At 42.7% G+C, this 12,083-nt stretch overlaps 1 long non-coding RNA gene across 5 annotated transcripts in view; it reads left to right on the top strand.

Moving 5' to 3' along the window:
* LOC139176414 (uncharacterized) overlaps positions 1 to 12,083 on the top strand; it is a 544,804-nt gene that overhangs the window by 364,781 nt on the left and 167,940 nt on the right. For all 5 annotated transcript variants that reach the window (XR_011560878.1, XR_011560877.1, XR_011560876.1 and 2 more), the window contains one exon: positions 10,555 to 10,678. This is a non-coding gene — a long non-coding RNA (uncharacterized lncRNA). The remainder of the gene's footprint in view (positions 1 to 10,554; positions 10,679 to 12,083) is intronic.

Raw genomic sequence — 12,083 nt, 5'->3', positions numbered from 1 at the left:
GAGGGTTTTTATCATAAATGAATGTTGAATTTTGTCAAAGGCTTTCTCTGCATCTATTGAGATAATCATATGGTTTTTATTTTTCAATTTGTTAATGTGGTGTATTACATTGATTGATTTGTGGATATTGAAGAATCCTTGCATCCCTGGGATAAAGCCCACTTGGTCATGGTGTATGATCTTTTTAATGTGTTGTTGGATTCTGATTGCTAGAATTTTGTTAAGAATTTTTGCATCTATGTTCATCAGTGATATTAGCCTGTAGTTTTCTTTTTTTTGTGGGATCTTTGTCAGGTTTTGGTATTAGGGTGATGGTGGCCTCATAGAATGAGTTTGGAAGTTTACCTTCCTCTGCAATTTTCTGGAAGAGTTTGAGCAGGATAGGTGTTAACTCTTCTCTAAATTTTTGGTAGAATTCAGCTCTGAAGCCGTCTGGACCTGGGCTTTTGTTTGCTGGAAGATTTTTGATTACAGTTTTAATTTCCGTGCTTGTGATGGGTCTGTTAAGATTTTCTATTTCTTCCTGGTCCAGTTTTGGAAAGTTGTACTTTTCTAAGAATTTGTCCATTTCTTCCACGTTGTCCATTTTATTGGCATATAATTGTTGATAGTAGTCTCTTATGATCCTTTGTATTTCTGTGTTGTCTGTTGTGATCTCTCCATTTTCATTTCTAATTTTATTGATTTGATTTTTCTCCCTTTGTTTCTTGATGAGTCTGGCTAATGGTTTGTCAATTTTATTTATCCTTTCAAAGAACCAGCTTTTGGCTTTGTTGATTTTTGCTATGGTCTCTTTTGTTTCTTTTGCATTTATTTCTGCCCTAATTTTTAAGATTTCTTTCCTTTTACTAACCCTGGGGTTCTTCATTTCTTCCTTTTCTAGTTGCTTTAGGTGTAGAGTTAGGTTATTTATTTGACTTTTTTCTTGTTTCTTGAGGTGTGCCTGTATTGCTATGAACTTTCCCCTTAGGACTGCTTTTACAGTGTCCCACAGGTTTTGGGTTGTTGTGTTTTCATTTTCATTCATTTCTATGCAAATTTTGATTTCTTTTTTGATTTCTTCTGTGATTTGTTGGTTATTCAGCAGCGTGTTGTTCAGCCTCCATATGTTGGAATTTTTAGTAGTTTTTCTCCTGTAATTGAGATCTAATCTTACTGCCTTGTGGTCAGAAAAGATGCTTGGAATGATTTCTATTTTTTTGAATTTACCAAGGCTAGATTTATGGCCCAGGATGTGATCTATCCTGGAGAAGGTTCCATGTGCGCCTGAGAAAAAGGTGAAATTCATTGTTTTGGGATGAAATGTCCTATAGATATCAATTAGGTCTAACTGGTCTATTGTATCATTTAAAGTTTGTGTTTCCTTGTTAATTTTCTGTTTAGTTGCTCTATCCATAGGTGTGAGTGGGGTATTAAAGTCTCCCACTATTATTGTGTTATTGTTAATTTCTCCTTTCATACTTGTTAGCATTTGTATTACATACTGTGGTGCTCCTGTGTTGGGTGCATATATATTTATAATTGTTATATCTTCTTCTTGGATTGATCCTTTGATCATTATGTAGTGACCATCTTTGTCTCTTTTCACAGCCTTTGTTTTAAAGTCTATTTTATCTGATATGAGTATTGCTACTCCTGCTTTCTTTTGGTCCCTATTTGCATGGAAAATCTTTTTCCAGCCCTTTACTTTCAGTCTGTATGTGTCTCCTGTTTTGAAGTGGGTCTCTTGTAGACAACATATGTAGGGGTCTTGTTTTTGTATCCATTCAGCCAGTCTTTGTCTTTTGGTTGGGGCATTCAACCCATTTACATTTAAGGTAATTACTGATAAGTATGATCCCATTGCCATTTACTTTATTGTTTTGGGTTCAAATTTATACACCATTTTTGTGTTTCCTGTCTAGAGAACATCCTTTAGTATTTGTTGGAGAGCTGGTTTGGTGGTGCAGAATTCTCTCAGCTTTTGCTTGTCTGAAAAGCTTTTGATTTCTCCTTCATACTTGAATGAGATCCTTGCTGGCTACAATAATCTGGGCTGTAGGTTATTTTCTTTCATCATTTTAAGTATGTCTTGCCATTCCCTCCTGGCTTGAAGAGTTTCTATTGAAAGATCAGCTGTTATCCTTATGGGAATTCCCTTGTGTGTTATTTGTTGTTTTTCCCTTGCTGCTTTTAATATTTGTTCTTTGTGTTTGATCTTTGTTAATTTGATTAATATGTGTCTTGGGGTGTTTCGCCTTGGGTTTATCCTGTTTGGGACTCTCTGGGTTTCTTGGACTTGGGTGATTATTTCCTTCCCCATTTTAGGGAAGTTTTCAACTATTATCTTCTCAAGTATTTTCTCATGGTCTTTCTTTTTGTCTTCTTCTTCTGGGACCCCTATGATTCGAATGTTGTAGCGTTTAATATTGTCCTGGAGGTCTCTGAGATTGTCCTCATTTCTTTTAATTCGTTTTTCTTTTATCCTCTCTGAATCATTTATTTCTGCCATTCTATCTTCTAATTCACTAATCCTATCTTCTGCCTCTGTTATTCTATTTGTTGCCTCCAGAGTGTTTTTAATTTCATTTATTGCATTATTCATTATATATTGACTCTTTTTTATTTCTTCTAGGTCCTTGTTAAACCTTTCTTGCATCTTCTCAATCCTTGTCTCCAGGCTATTTATCTGTGATTCCATTTTGATTTCAAGATTTTGGATCAATTTCACTATCATTATTCGGAATTCTTTATCAGGTAGATTCCCTATCTCTTCCTCTTTTGTTTGGTTTGGTGGGCATTTATCCTGTTCCTTTCTCTGCTGGGTATTCCTCTGTCTCTTCAACTTGTTTAAATTGTTGATTTTGGGATGTCCTTTCTGTATTCTGGCAGTTTGTGGAGTTCTCTTTATTGTGGCATTTCCTCACTGTGTGTGGGTTTGTACAGGTGGCTTGTCAAGGTTTCCTGGTTAGGGAAGCTTGTGTCGGCGTTCTGGTGGGTGGAGCTGTATTTCTTCTCTCTGGAGTTCAATGAAATGTCCAGTAATGAGTTATGAGATGTCTATGGTTTTGGGGTGACTTTGGGCAGCCTGTATCTTGAAGCTCAGGGCTGTGTTCCTTTGTTGCTGGAGAATTTGCTTGGTATGTCTTGCCCTGGAACTTGTTGGCCCTTGTGTGGTGCTTGGTTTCAGTGTCGGTATGGAGGTGTTTGATGAGCTCCTGTCAATTAATGTTCCCTGGAGTCAGGAGTTCCCTGGAGTCAGGGTTTGGATTTAAGCCTCCTGCTTCCAGTTACTGGTCTTATTTTTACAATAGTTTCAAAACTTCTCCTTCTATACAGCACCATTGATAAAACATCTACATTAAAGATGAAAAGTTTCTCTACCATGAGGGTCACCCAGAGAGGTTCACAGCGTTACATGAAGAGAAGAGGGAGGAAGGAGTTAGAGGTGACCCGAATGAGATGAGGTGGAATCAATAGTGGAGAGAGTGAGCTAGCCAATAATCACTTCCTTATGTGCACTCCACAACGGGACCGCTCAGAGATGTTCACGAAGTTATACAGAGAAGACGGAGGAAGGAGACAGAGGTGGACAGAAGGATAAAAGGGGGGAATGAAAAGGAGGGAGACAGATCCAGCCAGTAATCAGTTCCCTAAGTGTTCTCCACTGTCTGGAACACACAGAAATTCACAGAGTTGGGTAGAGTAGAGAGGGGTTAGGGAGGAGACACAGGCGACCTGGTGGAGAAAAAGGAGAGTCCAAAGGGAGAGAGAGCAGTTAAGCCAGTAATCTCGTTCCCTAGTGAAAAATGAGTACTGAAGACTGGGTTCTTAAAGGTACAAAATTGGTAACAAATATATAAAAGCAAAAATTAAAAGTCTAGAGTAGAGTTTGGAATTTTAAAAATACGATGTTAAAGAAAAGAAGAAGGAAAAGAAAGAGAGAAAAAACGAACAAACAAAAACAAACAAGGTCGCGAAAATTATAAAGAAAATATAGGTACAAAATTGATAACTAATACCAAAAAGCAAAAGTTAAAAATCTAGAGTAGAGTTTGGAATTTCAAAAATACAATGTTAAAAAAAAGAAGAAGAAAAAGAAAGAGAGAAAAAAACAAAAACAAACAATGTCACAAAAATTATAAAGAAAATACAGGTACAAAATTGATATCAAATCCCAAAAAGCATAAATTATAAATCTAGAGTAGAGTTTGGAATTTCAGATATACAATGTTATATAAAAGAAGAAGAGAAAGGAACAGAGAAAAAAAAAAGTCACAGAAATTATAAAAAATCTATAGGTACAAAATTGATAACAAATACCAAAAAGCTAAAATTAAAAATCTAGAGTAGAGTTTGGAATTTCAAAAATACAATGTTAAAGAAAAGAAGAAAAAAAAAAAGGTCAAAAAATTATAAAAAATATATATGTGAAGTTTGCTGAAGAAAAAAAAAATAGGGTCTCTTCTTTTTTGCAAAGTAATAGGTTATAAAAGTGAAAATTAAAGGAATAATAGAGGACTTACATTTTTTTTAAAAAATTAAAAAAAAAAAAAGAAAGAAAGAATGAGGAAATACAAAAAACCTCGAATAGCCAAAGTGACCTTGAGAAAGAAGAATGGAACTGGAGGAATCAACCTACCTGACTTCAGGCTCTACTACAAAGCCACAGTTATCAAGACAGTATGGTACTGGCACAAAGACAGAAATATTGATCAATGGAATAAAATAGAAAGCCCAGAGATAAATCCACGCACATATGGACACCTTATCTTTGACAAAGGAGGCAAGAATATACAATGGATTAAAGACAGTCTCTTTAACAAGTGGTGCTGGGAAATCTGGTCAACCACTTGTAAAAGAATGAAACTAGACCACTTTCTAACACCATACACAAAAATAAACTCAAAATGGATCAAAGATCTAAACGTAAGACCAGAAACTATATAACTCCTAGAGGAGAACATAGGCAAAACACTCTCTGACATACATCACAGCAGGATCCTCTATGACCCACCTCCCAGAATATTGGAAATAAAAGCAAAAATAAACAAATGGGACCTAATTAACCTTAAAAGCTTCTACACATCAAAGGAAACTATTAGCAAGGTGAAAAGGCAGCCTTCAGAATGGGAGAAAATAATAGCAAATGAAGCAACTGACAAACAACTAATCTCAAAAATATACATGCAACTCCTACAGCTCAACTCCAGAAAAATAAACGACCCAATCAAAAAATGGGCCAAAGAACTAAATAGACATTTCTCCAAAGAAGACATACAGAGGGCTAACAAACACATGAAAAGATGCTCAACATCACTCATTATCAGAGAAATGCAAATCAAAACCACTATGAGGTACCATTTCACACCAATCAGAATGGCTGCGATCCAAAAGTCTACAAATAATAAATGCTGGAGAGGGTGTGGAGAAAAGGGAACCCTCTTACACTGTTGGTGGGAATGCAAACTAGTACAGCCACTATGGAGAACAGTGTGGAGATTCCTTAAAAACTGGAAATAGAACTGCCTTATGATCCAGCAATTCCACTGCTGGGCATACACACTGAGGAAACCAGAAGGGAAAGAGACACGTGTACCCCAATGTTCATCGCAGCACTGTTTATAATAGCCAGGACATGGAAGCAACCTAGATGTCCATCAGCAGATGAATGGATAAGAAAGCAGTGGTACATATACACAATGGAGTATTACTCAGCCATTAAAAAGAGTACATTTGAATCAGTTCTAATGAGGTGGATGAAACTGGAGCCTATTATACAGAGTGAAGTAAGCCAGAAAGAAAAACATAAATACAGTATACTAATGCATATATATGGAATTTAGAAAGATGGTAACAATAATCCTGTATACGAGACAGCAAAAGAGACACTGATGTATAGAACAGTCTTATGGACTCTGTGGGAGAGGGAAAGGGTGGGAAGATTTGGGAGAATGGCATTGAAACATGTAAAATATCATGTAAGAAACGAGCTGCCAGTCCAGGTTCGATGCACGATACTGGATGCTTGGGGCTAGTGCACTGGGACGACCCAGAGGGATGGTATGGGGAGGGAGGAGAGAGGAGGGTTCAGGATGGGGAACACATGTAAACCTGTGGTGGATTCATTTTAATATTTGGCAAAACTAATACAATTATGTAAAGTTTAAAAATAAAATAAAATTAGAAAAAAAAAAAAAAAGAAAGAATGATCGTAAAAATAGCAAAAATATATCGAGGACTTTCTCTGATTTTGTTGTGAGTATTGTGGGTTCAGCTCATTTTCGGCTAGTTCCTTGGTCCGACTTGTATTTCTCAAGACATATAGGTCCCTTCCTATGTAGCCGGTACTAACCACAGGGTTTTAATCTATTGCCTGTAGCTTCCAAGGCGGTTCCCTCTGTTATAGCTTCTTCTGTTTGCTGGTCTCTTCAGTGTCTGGTTTCCACCCTGACACAAAGGGGACGGTGGAGGAAACTTTTTTTTTTTTTTTCTTTTTAGGCTCACTTGTTCAGTCGCGCTGTGGGGAGGGAGGGAGGGATGCTGCAAACAAGTAACACTGGCGCGTGCTCGCAGTGCCTCAGCCACACTGGGTCTGCCCCCGCTCACGGCGTGTGTAGCCTCCCTGCCCACACTACTCAGGCTCTAGATTGTTCCGCCGGGAACTATCCGTGGCCGGCCCTGGGCTGCCTGCACCTCCCAGGTCCAAGCTGCTCAGGTTCAGGCACTCGGGCAGTCCCCAGAGGCGCAGACACAGTTGGGCCTGCGTTTTGTGCCCTTCCCAGGTCTGAGCAGCTCAGGTGATGAGGTGTTTAGTGAGCGCGATTGCTGCAACTTATCGCCTCCCCGCTGCTCGGTTATCTAGGTGTACAACCGGCGCACCTTCTCAGGGAGATGTTGACCGTCCAGACCCCCAAGAAGTTTTAGTTAGCAAAGAAGCCTGCTTACAGTTTTATAGATAATGTCTCTCTGGGGCTGTGATTGCCCCCTTCCGGCTCTGACTGTGTGTCACCGGAGGGGGAAGGTCTGCAGCCATCTATCTCTGTTCAGTCCTTTGTTCCATGCATGGGCCTGGCGGTGTCTTAGGTTAGGGCTGGCTTTTCGCGTGATAGATATCCCACAGTCTGGTTTGCTAGCCCAGATTATTTCGCTCAGATAGTGCTCAGGGTTTTCAGGCCAGGTCCTTACTCCGCGATGCAGCCGGCGATGCGCCTCCCTGCCCAGCCCCAGCTTGCTAATGGCGTGTGCAGGCGTCTGTGCTGCTTCTCCGCTGGGGGAGTTACCGTAGGGCTCGCAATCTGTGAGTTTTAATTGTTTATTTATTTTCCCTCCCTGTTATGTTGCCCTCTGTGCTTCCAAAGTTCAGCACAGATTCGGCAGTGAGAAGGTTTCCCGATGTTTGGAAACTTCTCTCTTTTTAAGACTCCCTTCCCGGGACGGAACTCCGTCCCTCCCTCTTTTGTCTCTTTTTTTGTCTTTTATATTTTTTCCTACCTCCTTTGTAAGACTTGGGTTGCTTTTCTGGGTGCCTGATGTCCTCTGCCAGCATTCAGAAGTTGTTTTGTGGAATTTACTCGGCTTTTAAATGCTCTTTTGATGAATTTGTGGGGGAGAAAGTGTTCTCCCCGTCCTACTCCTCCGCCATCTTGGCTCCTCCCTGAGTTTGTTTTTTTCTCTTTTGAGTCCAGTGAATTCTCGTTACACTCAGTTCAGTTCAGTCACTCAGCTCGGTCTGACTCTTTGTGACCCCATGGACTGCAGTACACCAGGCCTCCTTGTCCATCACCAACTCCCGGAGTTTACTCAAACTCATGTCCGTTGAGTTGGTGATGCCATCCAACCATCTCATCCTCTGTCGTCCCCTTCTCCTCCCACCTTCAATCTTTCCCGGCATCAGGGTCTTTTCAAATGAGTCAGCTCTTCACATCAGGTGGCCAAAGTACTGGAGTTTCAGCTTCAACATCGGTCCTTCCAGTGCATATTCAGGACTAATTTCCTTTAGGATGGACTGGTTGGATCTCCTTGCAGACCAAGGGACTCTCGAGAGTCTTCTCCAACACCACAGTTCAAAAGCATCAATCCTTTGGTGCTCAGCTTTCTTTATAGTCCGACTCTCACATCCCTACATGACTACTGGAAAAACCATAGCCTTGACTAGATGGACCCTTGTTGGCAAACATGTGTTTATACTATATGTGATTAAATGGAGATTTCCTGAGCTACTTCTCAGACTGACTGAATCAGAATCTCTGTAGGAGTGGTTGGGGGTGGTTAGGGTTAGGCCTAAGCCCAGGCCTCTTCCTCTTGGACAAGTATCTCTGGTGTGTCTTGCACACACTAGATTTTGAGACCCAGAGCCCTTGTGATTAAGTGGAAGGCTTTGACTGTTGAGAAAGTGTTTTGGGAAGAGAGATATTCCTCTACCATGGCAACTGTGGAAGGAAGTGTGTTTTGGTGAAGGAGTCAAGCAGCCTGGTCAGTTTGGCCTATAAGCTGTGCTTCTCAACTCTGGTCTCACAGTGGAATGACCTGGGCAGTACTGACAACACACAGAACCCAGCCAGAGAGTTCAGGCAGTCTGTTCCCACCAGCAACTGGACACTTTCCACGTACACTCACGCTGGGACTAGGGAGATGTCTTTGCACTTCCACCCTGGGAAGCCCAAGGGCCTTGCCCTTCTGGAGGACCGCTAAGGGTGTGTAGAACTTTGGGGTCTCAGAGCGTGTTCTCTTCCATTGCCCTATTTGATAGTAAGGCAGATGGAAGTGGATCGTAACCTGCTCTTGATTTCAGAGATGAAGGAATCAATCCCTCAGAAAGATTCATTGACCAGGGATTCCACCAGAGTTGCCAGCTTAGAAAAGGCAGAGCCAGAACTCGGGTTTGATCCTCTGGCTCCAAGCTCACAGCTCCATCCACATCCCTCTCAGAGACCGGCACACTCAGATTTTCCAAGCTTTTGTTCAGTTACAATTTCAAGAAAATCTGAAGGTGAGCTCTGAGCCCTTTCCAAGAGAGCTTCTGGCTGTCAGCCACTTTCTGGGAGGTCTTTTAAGTCATTTCTGTCCCTCATGCTTTGATTCAGCTACCAGTTCTGAGTACTGTGCCTCCTGGGGGTTAGAGGATCGAGGGCCGTGATTACAATTGCATCACCCCTGCCAGCCTCCTGGGGGTGGGCTCATCTTCTGAGGAACATTCCCAAATGAGCTGTCAACTCCACTGCAGCAGGAGCCTGCCTTAGATTTTTGTCCCCCTCCGAGCAGAGAACTAAACCCAGTAAATTCTTGATGATTAGACAGCAGCATGGAATGGATTTTCTCACCCTTCTAAATTCCTCAGCGCTTGCTGCCTCTACTATTTTATAAGCTGATGTTTTCAGTTTAAAACTAATGTATGGTCACCGAAAGGTGTAAAGAAATACAGAAGTGGGGAAGGAAAGCACCCCATCTAAGAGTGCTAAATGTCTGTTCTAAACACTAGGTATTTAATGACCTTTATTTTATTTAATCTTAATGAATAAGATTTAATCTCAATAAGTAAGATTTTGTGTGCAGTCAGTCTACACATGAGGACTCTCAGAATCTGAACTCTAAGCCACTATCCATTGGCATGTGCACAACTGCCAGCAAACACACAGCCCTCTTGAATGCGGTGGCATTTTCTTCTGACCTCTGTCCTGTGTTTCCACTCATCAGAACTCTTGCCGCTCCCCAAAGGAGACAGGTGTTTAATTTCTCTGGGTCTTTGCTCTGCTGAGCTTGACATCAAGAGTAGGTCCCTGTTCTGTGCATCTGGCTATTTCCGGCTCTGCTTTCAAGGCACAGCCAAAGACAGCCTCTGAGTTATGGGATGAATTGTGTCTCCTCTGAATTCCTATGTTGAAGCTCTAAATTCTGGAGCCTTAGAATGGAACTGTATTTGAACATAAGATCTTTAAAGGGGTGATTAAATTAAACTGAGAACTTAGGGTGGGCCCTAACCCAGTCTGACTGGTGTCCTTATATTTGGATATACGTAGAGATATCGAGGATGTGTATACATAAGGAAAGGCCACTTGCGAGGTAGGGAAAGAAGCTTTGGGAGAAAACAACCCTGCCTACACCTTGATCTTTGACTTCTAGCCTCCAGAATGGCAAGGAAATACATTTCTGTTGTTTAAGCCCCCTGCTGCTGCTGCTGCTGCTAAGTCGCTTCAGTCGTGTCTGACTCTGTGCCATCCCATAGACAGCAGCCCACCAGGCTCTGCTGTCCCTGGGATTCTCCAGGCAAGAACACTGGAGTGGGTTGCCATTTCCTTCTCCAATGCATGAAAGTGAAAAGTGAAAGTGAAGTCTCTCAGTCGTGTCTGACTGTTAGCAACTCCGTGGACTGCAGCCTACCAGGCTCCTCCGTCCGTGGGATTTTGCAGGCAAGAGTACTGGAGTGGGTTGCCATTGCCTTCTCTGTTAAGTCCCCTAGACTGTGCTATTTTGTTATGGAAGCCCTAGCAAAGCAGTACACTCCTTAAAGCCTTTCCTGATGCTGAGCCCCACTTTCAGGAAGAACTAACCTTCTTCCCTTGATGCTCTCACCAGGTCACCTTATTGAGCTGTTCCCTGCTTGAAATGTCCCCCGGTCCACTTGTTGCTGAGGGCCACACCTGGTTCATGTCTGCATTTCTGGCCTCTAGCACAGGGCACATCCTGAACTTGGAAAAAGGTAGGTGAACAAATGCATGAATGAACAAGAGATCTGATAACTACTTGTAGATTGACTCTTTGTAGAAGTTTTGAAAGGGTTGAGGGATCCAGAGATGGAGAGGAACAGAGAGAGGGGTAGGACCCAGGAGTGATGGTCGCCTGAACCCCACCCACTGCACCATCCCCTGCAGGCTAATGGGTCTTGGAACTGTCCTGAGCCTTGCAGACTCTCCTGGCCAGGCCTCCTTCTGTCAGCTCTCCCTTCAGCCTGTCGGATACTTAATCACAGGCAGGAAATGTAAATTCCCTGAGGCCTCCATTGTGTGGTCCTCTCCTCAAAGTCTGTCTCCCCACCGCAGTTTCTGGAAGTCCCTTCAGAGGGTCTGACAGTCTCCCTTTCCCATCCCTCCAGATGGAGAGGCTCAGGGAACAGAAGGAGTTTTCTGGGAACAGACTGGGGAGGAGGAGCCAGGAAAAGTGACAAAGGCACAAGTTTGGGCTTCCTGTGCCTGCTGTCCAAGCAGGGCTCTGCAGGGCCTCCAGAATGGCCTGTTGGTGACAGAGGAAGCCAAAGAGAGTTGTTAGGGGTGGCACATTTACTTGTAAGCTGGCCCACCCTGGGATTCAGCCCCATGGTGGACATCCTTTCTGCATAAGGAAACTCTCTGGAGGGAATGGTTGTAAGTGAGAAAGAGACCAGGCAGACACGCCTGGCCTGGGATCAAAGCTCTGGGCCTCGCAGGGTGGGCTGAGTCGAGGATGAGTTGCATCTAACTTCTGGGTCAGTGCCATGAGCAGGGCAGTGGGGAGCAGGGTGGACCGGCATGACACGGTGGTGGGCCTGGGCGGGTGGTGGCTGGCACTTGTTCACTCTCAGGACCTGGCCCTTTGGGCACCTGCCCAGAAGGTGTCAGAAACTGGCAGAGGCGTGTGTGGTGGCTGCAGGGTTGGCCCTGCTCCAGGGGGTGGGAGGTGCGGCCAGTTTCTCCCATAGACTCAGTGCCTGGGGCCTGGGACACTTGTAGGAGCCACAGTGATGTGTTGCTTTCTTTCAAAATCAGGAGAGAATTTCCTGGCAGTCCAGTGGTTAAGACTCCTCCTCACTTTCACTGCTGAGGAATAGGGTTAGATCTCTGGTTGGGGAACTAAGATCCCTCAAGCTGTGGCCAAAAGTAATAATAATAATCATGATAATAATAACAATAATTGATAACAGAAAAAAATGAAACTTTAAGACAGAAAATTTGCATGTTGCCTAATTCTATTTAATGAAATGTCCAGAGGAGGCAAATCCCAAGAGAAAGAAAGTAGATTAGTGGTTGCAAGGGACTAGGGAGAAGTGGGGAGTGAGGATTGACTACTAATGGGTTTGGGGGGGTGTCTTGTTGGGGTGATTTAAAATGTCCTGAAATTAGACAGTGATG

The sequence above is a fragment of the Bos indicus genome, chromosome 2 (assembly GCF_029378745.1).
Source record: "Bos indicus isolate NIAB-ARS_2022 breed Sahiwal x Tharparkar chromosome 2, NIAB-ARS_B.indTharparkar_mat_pri_1.0, whole genome shotgun sequence".
Classification (NCBI taxonomy): Eukaryota; Metazoa; Chordata; class Mammalia; order Artiodactyla; family Bovidae; genus Bos; species Bos indicus.
The sequence above is the reverse complement of the archived record's forward strand: the minus strand, read 5'-3'. Positions and strand labels throughout refer to the sequence as shown.